The sequence below is a fragment of the Myodes glareolus genome, chromosome 16 (genome assembly GCF_982192425.1).
Source record: "Myodes glareolus chromosome 16, mMyoGla1.1, whole genome shotgun sequence".
In the NCBI taxonomy this organism is placed as follows: Eukaryota; Metazoa; Chordata; class Mammalia; order Rodentia; family Cricetidae; genus Myodes; species Myodes glareolus.
The window spans coordinates 17,078,273-17,094,580 of NC_142041.1; positions in this window are offsets into that span (position 1 = coordinate 17,078,273).

Below are 16,308 nucleotides of genomic sequence, written 5' to 3' on the forward strand. Positions count from 1 at the left end.
TGTGTCAGCTAAGTAGAGGTTTGGTCAGGAAAGCATCTATTTTGAGTAAAGGAGCATGTTCATATGTACATAGATTTGTGGGAGTAGGGAAATTTTCTGGTTGGACATCCAGGAAATTGCTAGCTATGGTTTGCTTGCGAGAAGGCTGACCAGAACATGATTTTGAAGGGATAATTGCTTCTCATTCTATATACTCTCACTATGTTCAAACATTTCCCAGTGCATATGTGTATACACACACACACACACACACACACACACCCCACATCCACACATTTATACCCTCCCATGCACACATCCACACATTCATGCACCCCCTCTCCAGAAACACAGTTTTAGAAAAGCTGGTGTTGGTGGTACTTACCTGTAATCTAAACACTTGTGAAGAAGCTGGAGTTTGAGGCCAACCTCGGCAACATGAGTTCTTTTTCAAACAAACACAAATAATGTCCCTCTAATTATCTAATCTAATTTAGTATCTATCTCATGAAGAAAAAAATGGAAAAAAAACCTTCAAAAGAACATTATTCCCATTATAACACAATAAAATGAACCAAGCCAGGCAACCTACAAAATAACATGTTTTCTTGAGCCTATTATATTCCCATGAGGCAATGGTTATGATTTGGTACAAAAGGCTCATGTGTTAAAGGTTTGGTTCCCAATACAGTTTTCACAGGTATTTGGGGAAAATATTGGAGATGAGGGCTCCAAACTAACCGATGGCTGGTAGAGAGCCACCATGTAGGTGCTGGGCACCTGTCTCAGGGTTTCTATTGCCACATGAAACACCACAACCAAAGCAATTTGGGGGGAAAGGCTTTGTTTTGCTTATACTTCCATATCACTGCTTATCACTGAAGGAAATCAGGGCAAGAATCCAAACACAGCAGGAACCTGGAGGCAGGAGCTGATGCAGAGGTCATGGAGGGGCGTTGCTTACTGGCTTGCTACCCATGGATTGCTCATCCTGCTTTCTTATAGAAACCAAGACCACCTGCCCAGAGATGGCACCACCCATCCTGGGCTGGGCTTTCCCTCATCAATAATTAAGAAAACGCCTTACAGGTTTGCCTACAGCCCTATCTCCTGGAGGCATTTTCTCATTTGAGGCTCTCTCCTCTCAGATGACTTTAGCTTGTGTCAAGTTGACAGAAAACTATTCAGGACAGAATCGAACCTTGGTTGTCTGGAAAAGCAGCCAATACTCTTAGTTGCCGAGCTGTCTCCCCAGCCATCTTTTTTTTATTATTATTTCTAACTGTTAGGTCTCAAAGAAAGTCAGGAGAAATGGATAACTGTGGTATCTATTTAAGATTTAAAAATGAACGCCAACTGCCAGGTTTCCCCAGCATCTCTCAGATTCATCCTGGCTGGCACACTCTGCTCCCTTCCCGAAATGCCTCAAGCCCCTGAGCCTCACTTACCTTCCCCAGCTCCTCTACGTCTTCTAGAATCCAGCATTTGGCTACGAGTTCTCTTGATTCTTCTCCTCTCTTGGTTCTCTTGGTTCCCAAGTGCTCTCTCTGCCCCCCTCTCTTCTGTTCCTCACTCTCACTGTCGTACTCAGGGCTCAATTCATTCTACTGTCCTTTTTCAGTCTGGACCCTTCCAGATGCCTCAGACTGTTCTCTCCCTTTTCTCTACCATAAACCTTCTCCCCAGCCTTGCCTTGGAGCATCGTGCCCTCATTTTTTCATTCACTAACCACAACTGTTCACTTTCATCAGGGAAGCTTATAAGAGTCAAGTCAATAAAGAGGACAACAGGAGACAAGAGGTGTGGGGGCAAGCACAGGGGAATTGCTTTGCTTCCATTCAGACAAGGGTGACTGTCTTTCCTCCGACTCTTCACATGAGCTTATGAATTTCTGTCATTGTGTAGGAATTAGTGTAAATCAGATTTCTCTTTTAAACACCCAACTTTGGTTCTGTTTCGTTTATATTTGTAACAACGTGAGTCTGGACCCCAGGGTTTTAAATATTCCAAAAAGAAAGACTGAAAAGGGCTAGTCTAAGTTTTATATAGACTCAGAGGTGACACCAGTGTTGAAACTATTGGACTGACAGACTTAACCTGAGTATCAGTTCCCAAAATCTAACCTTTTAAAGAAGAGAGAAGGGGCCAGGCAAGATGACTCCGGAGCTAAGGGCAATCCTCCAAACAGTTTTAGGAAAGGTAATCCTGTCCCTTTCTGGCTTTTCTCAAAGACAGGGTCTCATGAAGCTCAGGCTAGTTTCAAGCCCGCTGGCTTTCCAAGGATGATCTTGAACTTCTGATCCCCCCTGTTTCCACCTCTGGAGTGTGAGAATCACAGCATGTATCCCCACACACGTCCGAGGGTCACACACGCGTGAGGGTAACTGTGCACAAGAGCCATCCTGGAGGTAGAGATACAGACGGTGGTAAAGGGCCTGACCTAGGTGCTGGGAACCAAACGTGGGTCCTGGGGAAGAGCAGCAAGTGCTCTTCACTGCTGACACCCCTCCAGCTCCCCACTCTCTGGGCCCATTAGAATGTAAAGACAAGACGAGTCTCCTTCTAGTTTTAAAAAATTATACAATTTCCAAAGCGTTAGTTTAGCAAAGTGTCCCGTTCCCCTGAGGGGCTGGTCTAGGGGTGGGAGTGTGATTTTGAAGAGGGGATTCTGAGGGCAGTGGCTCAGGACCTGATGAGAGTTTTAGGTGGCTAAGCCTGCAGTGTAGAAAGTTCAGGAAGGCGAAAGTCATGGTGATTCTGTTCTTGAGGCCATACCAAAGCACCAAGTTAAGCTCCCACTCACCCTAACCCACCCCTGTGAGAATTTATTCCAGACACTCAGGAAATAGAGAGAAAGCTCTTTGACAGCATAAATTCAATTCTGGCTAAGAGAAACCAGACACAGACAGGACGTAGCTTATATGTCGAGTATTTAACATTCTACATATCCTGTCATCTTTAAATTTCTTTTAGGTCCCAGCCCCACATTATACTCTGGGCAATTAAAAAGAGATGGGCGACTGTCAGTCTGGCCATTTTGGATAAGAGGGAGATTTACCTAGCAAAGATAATGTCACAATTATTTTTGAAGTTGACTGGTGTTCCTTTCTAGTAACAGTTACCCAGGGTCATCCTGCCCATTTGGCAGAATTATGTTTTTCCTCATAAGCCATGACTTAATGGCTAACCAGGACTTAATGAGTGGACGTTACCCAGTGCTGTCCCCTTTAGCTGCCTGTTAGAGCATATCCTTTGATATGGGAATAGGGCCTAACTGTGAGCAATCAAACATAGTCTCAACAGGCTAAAACTTCAATTATGTTACAGTTACGAATTTCCCCCCCCAGTTTCTAACAAGTATGGTTTGTCGCTGTTTATCTTCCAGTTATTATTAGAGACAGGGCTCCTTCACCTAGATCCTATTTTGTGCAACTTAGTATTTCCTAAGCAAGATTATGGGTAAATCCTGTATAACATCAGTGATAGTCTGTTTCTCCTGTATCAGTACCCTGGGGAATGCCCAAGAATTAGTGAAAAATAACTTTCTTTCACAGAATGCCTCTATATAATATACTGAAGCCCTCTCTCTCTCTCTCTCTCTCTCTCTCTCTCTCTCTCTCTCTCTATCTCTGTGTGTGTGTGTGTGTGTATGCATACATACGTATATAATGTAAATATGTATTATATATAGGGAGCAAGAGGGAGAAAGCTGGCTAGAGGGAGACAGAGAAGGCTTATATCCATAGCAGAATAAAATTTGTTTTTAAACTATTTGGATTATTTATCTTTCTTTTGCTTAGACCACTCTCCCATTGTCCAAGAGAATACACACACACACACACACACACACACACACACACACACACACACACACACGATTGATGAATTAGCAATGAAGGGAGGTGGTGTGCATTGACCTTAGATGTTGCCTAAGTTCTTTGGAGGTTCCCTAAAATAATGCCTGCTTGTAGCTGGGTCAGAGGAAACCCAGGAAAATAAAATCCCTAACCAGGTTAAAAGAACCCAGGAGTTGCAGAGGGATATAGGTAAGTCAAGAGTGCAGAGTGGACCCTAAATAGCAGTTGAGGCTAGAGGATACAGCCCGGTGTAGTGCTACGGACCGGCTCAAGGGAGCCACTCAGACCGTAAGGGAATCAGGGTGAAGGCACAGGAGAAATCAGGATACGGCGAGGAAAAGTGACACACAGACATTCTCAATGTTTTTGAGACATGCTGTTGCGATTTACTTACTTCAGTGCAGGATTATATATTATTACAAACAAAGAACTTGGCAAAGGCATACATCATCAGATCATAAAACAGAAAAGAACAGCATAAAACAGTTTTACAAAGAGAATCTTTAAAGATGCTTTGGCATGAGTACAAAGACTTTTGCTTCCTTACATTTGTAAAGTTACCCCTTCTTTTTTCTTGTTATTAGAGAGACCATTGTTCTTGAGTTAGCCCACCTTTATCAGCTTGTACCAGGTGGCTGACTTGGGCTCAGCTAAGTGACCTTGTGTGTCTGGGTGAGAAAGAAGAAGAAGGCTACTATCTTCCTGGAAAAACTTTCTGAGACTCATTTTGTACCATTAATCTCAACTCCTTCCCCTTCCCGACTCTCAGGGTCAGATGTTGTAATTAGCCTAGGTTTTCTGGCCATAAGGAAGGTTGCACAGGCCTCCTGTTAAGTTGCACATAAATGCCTAATGCTGTTTTCCTGTAGAAGGCTTCTAAGGTTTTTTCTGCTAAGATTAACTCCTTTTATTCCACATCATCAAGGAATTGTCCTAATGATGATTTTGGCAATTCCCAGAACTGGCTACTTTTTTAAGGCTTTAATTAATAGTGGAGCAGAATTCAAAAATGTCCTCAGCAGTCTTGTTTATATCCACAACTGCCTGGAATAGTCTGATCTGTTAGCAATATGTAAGGATCACAAAGAACACACAGACAAGGGAAAAGACACACATATGGCTCCAAGAACAGCCAGGTCGAGTCAGTACTAATGGCGACTCAGGTAGCATTACACCACAACTGGTTGCCAAGGGACTGCCTGGAACACACAGCTCCTAGAAGCACGAATCCCAATCCTGCCGGCAATATTTGCCCATCCAGTCAGCATTTCTGCTACACTGGTGAGACAGCCGTGGATGTAGCAGTGTAGGGCACTTGGAGGCCATAGGTTGAGTCTTTCCCAAGCATCTAAAGAAGGGGACTTGGGGGAAGAACTGGTGCATAGTCAGCCTAACTTTCATCCCATTCTCCCCAGCGTACATTGAGGAAATCAATTGTCAGGTCCCAAGGGCTCAAGGGTGTGGCACACATAAGTGCTAGGTTTACTTCACTGTTTCCATAAAGGCTTTGAGTTAGCAAAGAGAGGCTTAAAAAAGCGCGATGACCTCATCCAAGGCCATGCCCCTTTCCCCAGGCAACTGCCCAGTGCCAGTCAACACGGGATACAAAGGTCAGCTCTCGTACCCCAACTCAGGCAATTCTTCTGAGTCCCAGTTTCAGATGGGGCCACAACAGCAGCTGAGGTTTGTTTGTTTTTCTTCTTGTTGTTGTTTTCTGTTTCCTTTCTTCTTCTTTTGTTAAAGACTACATGACAATTGAACATCTCTCCAATTCCTTTTCCTTCCTGCACCTTCACAGATACAAGAAACCTCCCTCCAAAGTCGCTCATTACTCTTCAGCCTGCCAGCTTCCTTTCAGAAGCTGGTCTGGAGCAGTCTTCAGCCTGCTTTAAGAATGAGAGACTTAGAGGGCCATACAGAGAGTCTAGGCTTCCAGGAAAGGATGGTGTGGAGTTGATATCAGTGGGGAACGACGAGATTAGGAGGGGTAGTAGATGACCTGGCTGCGGAGGAAATGCTAGGACACAAGACGGCTTTATGACAAGAGAGCCAGCCCAGCTTCTGAGGAGCAGCAAGAGAGGGGAACGCCATGGGTTTGGGAATGTGATCGCAGAGTTACAGATGAGCCAACAAAATCTAAAAATATTTAGGATGCTTAGTCAAAAGCACAAATTGATCATATGTGGGAGTGACAGAAGAGTCAGAGATGACATCTGGGTTTCTGTATTGAGCAACTAGTGATGTCATCATTGTCCCCAATTGAAGTTACAGTTCCTAAAAGAGAAAGAGGGACACTTCCTACTTGTGAGGGCATCCAAGCTTAGTAATTTTAAGACCTGTCTGTGACGACTTCCCCTGCTCACGCCTGAGAGGATGAACACAGCCGGCCCCTCCCTAGTTCAACCACCTCTCAGCACCACCAGAGATGAGTGTAAGCACTAAGCTCAATGTCTAAGCCTCCAATATACGTACGCAACTGTTAACCACAAAAGAAAAATGAACTAAACATATAAAGAAATCAAGAAAGATCATTACAGTAGAGAAATTAAAAGGCATGCATGTTGGAGCAAGTTGGTCTATATTCAAAATTTCCTTCTTATGCTAGTTTGAGAAGTAAGATCCTCATTATAGTAAAAAAAAAATCAAGAGACTGGTGAGCACAAAGCAGTTTTTAATATGCCATTCTGCAGAAAGGGTTACCAACGTAGAGAAAGGGTGTGCTGACAGTCTAATACAGGGGTTTTAAAATTCCCATCCATAAGAAAACCCTGTCCTCCTCCACCTGCTGGATTTTTAGTGATTCCCAATCTAGCAAAACCCTCTTTCCAAATGCCCCATTGTATTAGAACCAAAAAAAGACCATGTATAATCAATGATTTGGTCCTTGAGACTGCTCCCTCTTCTAATGATGGTCTCTATCACATACCTGGTGGCTGGTAATAGTCTCAGAGTTTTAAGACAAGCAGGCACCAACTACCAGCTATGCCTGGGGTCTCCTCTCTAACTCTGATGAACTTTAGGCGTGCTTCATACTGAAAGCAGAACATAACATTTCTTTTACTGGTGAGACGGGTTGGTGGGTAAATGGCTCGCTGCACAAGTATGAGGGCCTGGGTTGAAAACCCCAGAACCCACAAAGAGCCAGGAGCAGCAGTGAACATCTGTCATTCCGGCACTCCTATGGAGAGGTGCGAGGTGCAGACAAGGAGAGCCCTGAAGCTCGTGGGCCAGCTAGCCTGATTCCACAGCAACGAACCATGAGACCATCTATCCTAATTCCCGTGCTTTAGAGGCAGAGATTGGAGGATTTCTGTGAGTTTGAGGTCAGTCTGGTCTACATAGTGAGTTCCAGCTAGGACAACATAGAGCAGTGGTTCTCAGTCTTCCTAATGCTGGGACCTTTTAATACTGTTCCTCATATTGTGGTGATCCTAATCATAAAATTACTTTTGTTGCTACTTCGTAACTGTAATTGCGTCACTGCTATGAGTCATACTGTAAATATTTGGTATTTACCTGATAGTCTTAGGTGACCCCTGTGAAAGGACCATTCAGCCCCAAAGGGGATGGCAACCCCAAGACATAGACAGACCCCATCTCAAAAAAGGACCACATCTAGCACATAGTAATCACTTTATATATTTATATATTAATATATAGTACATTTTGTATTGCTTCTGCAAATTCTATAAAGATAGGAATTATTCCTTTTATTTTCCTTTGATATTAGGAGTAGTGTCTAACAAAGATCATATAATAAATATTGACCAAGGAAAATCCTTGAGAAAAGAATATTAGCTGTTCTCTCAGCATGGAGCCTTTTCTGTCTCCCTAGTTCAGAACCTAAATTGTGTCTGGGCATCTCAGCACCTGCACTGTTTGGTCACTGAAGCATGAACTAAAACGGTTATGGGACTTTTACAAAAGCCTTGTCTGGAAGCACCTCTCCTTTTCTCTGCTTTCTGGCCTGAATCTGAAGCTGTCATCCTGTACCATAAGAACACTGCAGGTGAGACACAGGCACTGAGATGGAAGACAGACATACAGTAGATGGAAGACAGACATACAGTAGAGGGCTGCCAGGGCATTCCGGGAATTTCTCCTTCTGGACTTCAGATGAGCAAGAGAAATCCATTTCTGTAATCAGAATCATTGTTCTTTTAAATCTTCTGGTTAAATGCTGTCCAAGTCATCCAACCCATACATTTCAAATTTGTGCCTTAAAACTATAGCTATAAAGCTCTGAGACTTAGAAAACAATCTTTAATAGCATTTTAGTGAAAGATGGGTGATCGAAAATGGAATGGACAGGAATAAAGAGAGCTTCGCTAACAAGTAGGGGTTGCTCTTTTCAGACCGCGTATACGAGGGGCATACTGAAACAAAAGCATTCTGAGGGCAGAGGATGTATCTCGATGGTAAAACACTTGCTATGACACCAAAAGAGAAAAAAAAATATGTTTTGTAGGTTAGGGATTCTGTTTGCAGCTAAGAGTGAGTTCCTGTTTGTCCTATGTTTGAGCCATCTGCACCAGATGCGTTTGATCGCATGAAGTGGGAGACATGTGGGCAGGAAATGCATTGGGATGTATGCTTGCCCTCTTGGATGCAGGCAGGAGGTATGGAGGCAGGAAATAAATCAGGATGTATGCTTGCTCCTGACTGGACATGGCACTAGGTATTGGGGAATGTGACTTGTGGGGTTTACGTTTTTCAGGCCCTGACAGACGTGACCCGTGGTCATTTTCTGAGAACCCAGAGATGGATCTGGCTGGAGTACATCCTGCCTGGCCAATATTTAATCAAAACTTGCTTCAAATTGGTCTTTAAATTGTGATAATGGCCTTATTCTCAACCTGTGGGATTAGCATTGCCCAGCATGTACAAGGCCCTGGGTTCAGCCCTTGCTACTAAAAGAAAAAGTGGGAGGGGGTTTGAAACCCACTATATCCAAAATACCATTGTATTTGAGAAGTGAGTGTAGAGAGACCAGTTTTATCCCTCAGGACTTGAATATGGATCATATATCTTATCCACGACAAGAAAATAGAGAAACTATGCAAATTGGGCAGCTACAATTGGTAAGCTTTCCCCACATATGTGAATTCTTTAAATATCACCTTTGGATATGGTACTGAGAAATTTTTACAAAAGAAAACAAAACCAAAGAGAAAAATGATGCTGCTATTGTCTGACTGGCTTGCTCTCAGAAAGAGTCCTAGTGAGTAGTAGAGACGTTAAACCTGTTTGCTCTGGAGCCCTCCTTCCTGTGTAGCCCTAAACCCACACAAACACCCGAGTCCATTCTCAAAGGCCTCCAGAGCTGTGTCTCACCGAGGTCGTGTGGGTCTTACTCCGGTTAGCATGGCTTGCCCTCACCTGTTTGTTTCCTGGCACTTGGGAAATAGCTTGACTTAAGTCAACTTCCCCTACAGTTCTTGTCAAGCGACAGGATGCCGATCCCTTTCGCGAGGTGACAGTGAGCCCTTGAGTCTTCTCTCACCTGCTTTGGCTGGCCTGAGCCTGCTTTTCCACTGCCAGTTAAAAACAGATGACTCAAATTAAGATTAGAAACCTCTCCTCGGATAGGCGGAGAGAGTGGATGGCCTGTCCTGGCTACACCCAGTTTTTCTTCTTCCCAGAGTTTTTCTTGCTTGGCCAGACGACTTGAAGCTGTCCCACACCCCATGTGCTCTGTCTCAATGAATGCCACCAACATCCACCAGCCTATTGTCCAAGCCAGGACTCTCTGTCTCACGGCAAACACCTCTTCCCATCATCTACTGCAGACAGGAAGTCCCCGCCTCCCCTTTCCAACCTTTTCTATGGTCATCTGCCTATCTCTTTCACCTGATCCAAGCCCCGGCATCATCTGAGATGACTGCCCACTTTCCTTATCGCCTGGAGAGGACCTGCTTGGTCCTCGAGCATTGCCAGACAGTGTGTCTACTGCAGTATTGCCCCCTTTCATGTCTATTGAGGTATAACTTGCATACAGATAAGTACCCAAATGACTTGGTATGTTTTCAAACATGTACCCAGAACATTTCAAAAACTTCAGAAATCTCCCTCATGCTCCCATTTGAGTCATACCAATCCACAAGGTAACTACTTTCCTGACTTCTGTTAACATCAATTAGCTTTACCTGTTTTAAAAATTAATATACATACCTAGAGTAGATTCATAATCTCTTCATTCATCTCTTTTTATATAATCTGCTTATTGCTATTATCCTTTTATGTTCATTGGTGTTTTACCTGCACATATGTTTGTGTGAGGGTGTCAGAAGTCCTGGATACAGACAGGTGTGAGCTGCTATGTGGGTGCTCGAAATCAAACCAGGGTTCCCTAGAAGAGCAGCCAGTGCTCTTAGCTGCTATGCCATCTCTCCAGCCCTCTGTCCATTCCTCTCTTATCTTCAGTTCAGTGTGAGGCAAGTTCTAGGCAAGTTCTCAGCCACTCAGTCTCATTTGCTTGTGGCCCTTTCTTTTGTTTTTGGTTGTTTGCGGAGACAGGGTCACTCTGTCTCTGTAGCTGTGACTAGCCTGCACCTCACTCTGTAGACCAGGCTAGCCTTCAACTCAGAGATCTACCTGCCTCAAACTCCAGAGTGCTGGGATTAAAGGCAACTTCTTCAGGTAAATTTCTCTTTGACCAAGAATGTCAAGTTAGTTCCCACAAGCTGGTCACCAGTATATATACACTCTTAGGATCATCTTCTCAGCTTCTTGTTTTCTGAGACAATCTCATAGAACCCAGGCTGGCCTCAAACTCTGTGTACCCGAGGGACTGGACTTTTAATCGTTACCTTCCACGGGCTGGAATTACTGCACAGACCACCGTGCCAGGCCCATGAAGCACCAGTTTTTACTCTCAAACAGTTTGGAGGGTTTTCCTTCCCAAGTTTCCTTACGTAAGAATTTAACTGTTGCTAGGTGGTGGTGGTACATGCCTTTAATCCCAGCACTATAGAGGCCGAGGCAGGAGGATTTCTGAGTTTGAGACTAGCCTGATCTATAGAGTAGTTCGGGACAACCAGGGCCACACCAAGAAACCTTGTCTTGAAAAAACAAAACACAACAAAAAAACTAAAAAAGAAAAGAATTTAAGTGCTAATTAACAGAGTTTTTCGTCTCCTTCTTACAAAGCTCTCCTCTGCCTGAAACAAATGCAGAAGCCTTGCCTTCCACGCTCAGAGAGCTCACTGACCAGTCCTCGTCCTCACCGTCCATTGTGAATGGGGAAGGAAAAGGAAGAAGGGGAAGGAAGAGCCTGGATGAAGCTGTTGAGAGGCCCTCGGAGGAAACTGCTGTGCAGGCTTCGGAAATTAAATAAAACCCAGCACAGAGACAGGAAGAGCAAGTGTGATCATCCTCCTGACTACGCAAGGCGCCTTCCTTCCCTCTCGCGTCTTGTGGCCCCAGCAATATGTGTTCTTGAGATGTAGAACTTGGTGCCTTTGGGAAAATTCTGATCCTTATTTTTACTATAAATTTGATATTTGTCATCTATATTTCAAGACAGGGTTTCTTTCTGTAGTCCTGGCTAACCTGGAATTCAGTCTTTTTAGATCAGGCTGGCCTTGAACCACCTTCTGGCTCAAACTCATCTTTTTTTTAAGTCCACAATTCTGTGGCTTTCAATTTATTCATAAAGTTGTATAATCATTGCTACAAGGTAAATTTATAGCAGGTCAGGCTTGGTGGCACATGCTTTTAATCCCAGCACTCAGGAGGCAGAGACAGGCAGATTTCTGTGAGTCCAAGGCCAAGCTGCTTTACAAAGGAAGTTCTAGGCCAGTCAGAGCTAGTGAAACTTTGTCTCAAAACAATCAAACAAAAAGGTTAGAGCGTGTCTATTCCTCCAGGACATTCATTTTCATTTGAAAAGTTGCATTAAATATTATTCATCTTAATTACTCAAATTGTGGGTATGTTTTAAAAACCGCTATGCCTCAGGAAAGCACCCCACTCATTTTAGCCAAGACTAGGCCCCACTGGGCTCCCAGGGTGGGTAGGGTGTTTCCTGCCGTCGGTGGCTGAACTGGACAGAAGGTAGACAGCACAGCAGGTGGAAGATGAAACCTATCTGCAGATGAAAGGAGACCTCGTGTCTACTCCGTGCTTTCTCCGAACAACACATTTTGTGTATGTATATATGTATATATATACATACATCATTTACTTTTCATACAGTCGAAGTTACACATTTTAGAAATGCACAAAGAAGCGAGAGTCAGAATTTAAGCAATTTGCTTGTTTCTTAAATTGTGTGTTCATTTCCATTGTTTGATGTTTTGGGCGGTAAAAAAAAATAACCTTAGGATCAAAGAGAGAAGAAAGGACATGACAGATAAATTTAAAAGGCTTGGAAAATTATTTCTAAATTCTCAGTGAAGGACATGCAAGGATGGAGGGCAGCTCTCGGGAGCAGGAGGGCCGTTCAAGGTCATCCGTGACTGCATAGTGAGGACAGTTTGAGTTACATGAGGTTCATGAGGTGTCCCCCCCATTTTTTTTTTAAAGAGAGGGCAAATTGGAGAGGCAAAGATGATGTACTGGCTAGTCTTATGTCAACTTGACACACAAACTAAAGTTATCTGAGAGGAGGGAATCGCAATAGAGAAAATGTCTCCATAAGATCTGACTGTAGGCATTTCCTTAATTAGTGATTGGTGGGGGAGGACCCAGCCTATTGTGGGTGGTGCTTTTCCTGGGCTAGTGGTCCTGGGTTCTATAAGAAAGCAGACTGAGCAAGTCAGGGGAAAGTAAGTCAGTAGGCAGCTTCCCCTCCCCCTCATGGCCTCTGCATCAGCTCCTGCCTCCAAGTTCCTGTCCTGTTTGAGTTCCTGTCCTGATTTCTTCAACAATGAACAGTGCTGTGGAATTCTAAGTTGAATAAATCCTTTGCTCCCCAACTTGCTCTTTGGCTATGGTATTTCACCACAGCAACAGGAACCCTAACTAGGACAAGTTGGTACCAGCACAGTGGTATATGTACATTGCTATGACAGACCTGACCATGTTCTGAGGATGATGGACTTTGGAACTTTTGGGGGAGAAAAACCATTGAGTGCTGAGAGCTCAGTGGGCTGTTCTGTGGGAGCCTGGAAGATCAGGATGCGGAGAGCAGGGCAGAGGGTGGGGGCCTGGCTCAGGATGTTTCAGAAGGAAGTTTAAAGACTCTGTCAGGGCCATTTGCTATTTTTAATTGAGATTCTGTTGTTCTGGTCAGGTGGTCAGCTGTGACTAAACAGGAGGCTGGCAACACTGAAGTGAAACCTTGATGTCACTGGGGCAATTGCTGCGGGTTAGCTAGAGCTAAGAGATTAGCGGTGATTGAGAAGAGACCAGGATCACTGAAGTCTTATCTTCTGGGAAGTACTTCCTTAGAGTCAGAACACACAGACTGTTCCAAAAGAGACAAAGGTTGTACCTTGTGCTGGCAACCGAACTTGGTAGTGTAAGAGTCACCCAGGCGATATTGGTTTTAAAAGCATGAAGGGGTCGTGGAGAGCAGCTGAGGCTTGACACCATGAAGAAAGCCTATGGGAAAGTGCACCCCAACTGCAGCAGAAGACACCAGCATTTTAGAGATGCCAGTACCACCATGATACTGCAGCAGCAGTGGAGTAGAAGCAGCTAGAGTCTAGAAGACAGCCGGGTGTGCTGCAGAGGACAGAACTGGAGCCGTGACTCCCAGATAACTAGACATTGATTTATTTAATTTATACTTTGGAGTTTGGTTTTGCTTGGTTCAGATTGTGACTATGCCCTGGTGCTTTCCTCTTGAAGAAGATATTTAATTTTGATTTTTAAAGAGCCCACAGTTGAATAGAGATTTTAGGTTTTTGGAGAGACTGATTTTTTTGTTTTTGTTTTTCGAGACTTGGTTTGGTTTCTCTATGTAGCCCTGGTTGTCCTGGAAGTCGCTCTGTAGTCCAGGCTGCCCTCAAATTCACTACTACCCAGCGAGAGATTGGATATTTTAAAGAGACTGAAAAATTTAACGTGTTTGAATAAGTAAAGACTGTGGAACTTTTACAGTTATTTATGTTTTAAATGAGGTCTTGGGGATGAATAAGAAAGGTGCAGCTTACTAGTGACGTGTTTGTGCGTCAAGTTGGAAGGGTTCAGTTGAGCTGGCTAGTTTTATGTCAACCTGACACAGACTAGAGTTATCTGAAAGAAGGGAATCTCAACTGAGAAAACACGAGAAATCCCATTTTCTATTTTTCCATTTCTTCTTGGGCCTTGGCTTCATGATATGGGATGACCAGAACCTCTTGCTAGGATGCGTGTGCTGCCTGAAAGATTTTTTTCTGAATCACTTGATACTCTTGTCCATTATGAACGGCTGTGCCCACATCAGGACTGAGCATCCTTTGGTTTTTATTGAAACAGGTCCCACCCCTACTCCCTATGAAAACTCCCACACTGCTACTGTCCCTTCCCTCAGTTATTGTATGAATGACCTGCCTCTCCTCTACATCATGCTGGGCCAGAGCACTATCTTTATCTAATTAACCATACAAAGAATGCTTACTCAACTCTTTTGCTATATTCACAGTTGGACAAACTAAACTGAAAAAAAAAAACAACCACCTAAGTAACAAAAGACTACTGTATTGAGTAGCTCAGAAAACCTTAAATTGGCAAACAAACAAAAAACCCAACAAACAAACAGCAACAAAAACCTGTACTGATCATGATGTCATTTTATCTTGACTAGGATACTCACCCATTGTGGGTCTTAGCTTTGCATTGCCAGATAAGCAGGGTTCGGATTAGAGCAGTGTTTCTCAGAGAAGGAGTGGTATGAAAACACATGCTTTGAATCCCAGCACTCAGAGGGCAGAGGTGGAAGAAAGTGAATCTCTGTGAATTCTAGGCCAACCTGGTCTCCACAGAAACCTCCAGACCATCCATAGTGAGACCCTGTCTCAAAAATCCAAAACAATAAAAAATAAATAAAACTCCCAAACAAAACAACAGCAAAAGACTAAAAATGTCCTTGTTAGCTTGGCCACCCTCCCATGACTTCTCCTAGTCAGGATCAGAATATTATTGTAACTGTCCCTTCTACTGTATTCTCAGTGAGTCACTGACTAGAACCTCTTGGGTCTCCCAGTCCCAGCCTCTACAAGAGAATGAAATAATGCTGCACATTGTCATTGGGGATCTTTGTCACATGGCTCAGAACTAGATGCCAAGATGATGGCAAAACCTTCCGGTGGTAACGTCATGACTTACCCTTTCACCTGGCTCTCAGCACAAAGAAATTCACATCCAGGACAAAACTGAGGGCCACTGTGTTAGAGCCGGACTGGCCATTTGTCTTTCAGGCATGACTGAGCAGTACAATGGGAGCTAAGGGTCATTTTATTGACGATCACCAGGGCACATACCTTTAAGGACCTTAAAGGCAGTGCACACAGGATACGAAGGTCAGAAGGGAAATCTGTAGATGGTGACTTCCCTGTCCTTCTTGTAGGGTCTTATTGTCACCCTTACTGTGGGGCCCACACAACACACACAATTGCCAAACAAACCCACTTGTCATAAACATGTACATGTTGGTCTACTGTCACCAAAACACCAGGACTGTATCTAGCACATGTATTCTCCATGCTAACACAGTTGTGCATGAGTCTGCATGCACTCTGCCTCCCACGTTCTTTGTATCTCATCTTTCCCAGATATGATCTTATAACTAGGCATAGGTGATAGCTCACAGAGCCTTTCTATATATAGGCAAGTATGTCTCAATGCTGTCCTCCAATGGTTTATCTCTCTCTCTCTTTCTCTTTCTGTCTGTCTGTCTGTCTCTCTCTCTTCACATATATATACACATATTATATATATATATATATGTGTGTGTGTGTGTGTATGTATATACATACCACAACCAATTATCATGTCCCTGTCATATTCATTTATAGATTTGTCCCCATACTTTATTCATACCTCAAACTTAGCTACTGCCAACAGGTTATTACACAAAAAATCCACAAGCATACTCATACTTAATTCATTTACACCAACTTACTTTTATATTAGACATCATATTTGCATCCCCACTTATAAACTCAGACCATATACATTATTGTGTTTACAACCAATGTTGACTTTCTACCCAGTTTTGGACATCCATCTGTGTACATGCTTTTACACATGTACCACACACACACACAGTCTCAGCCTCCATAACTTACATATGACATATTGGGCCACCATACGTTCCCATCCCAGTCCTATGAAAACTGTACTTGCAGCCTGTAAAGTATCATGCCTATTGCCCCCAGCCCCTGATCATTTGGATTCTGCCCACCACATACAGTGCTCTAATGTACATAAAAACTCTACACATCTCTTCCTGTCATGTAAAACAACACTGAAAGAATAGCGTGCATATGAAAATCCCAGGGTTACTTGGGGAGGGATACTCAGCACACCTACAAGTCTTTCTTTC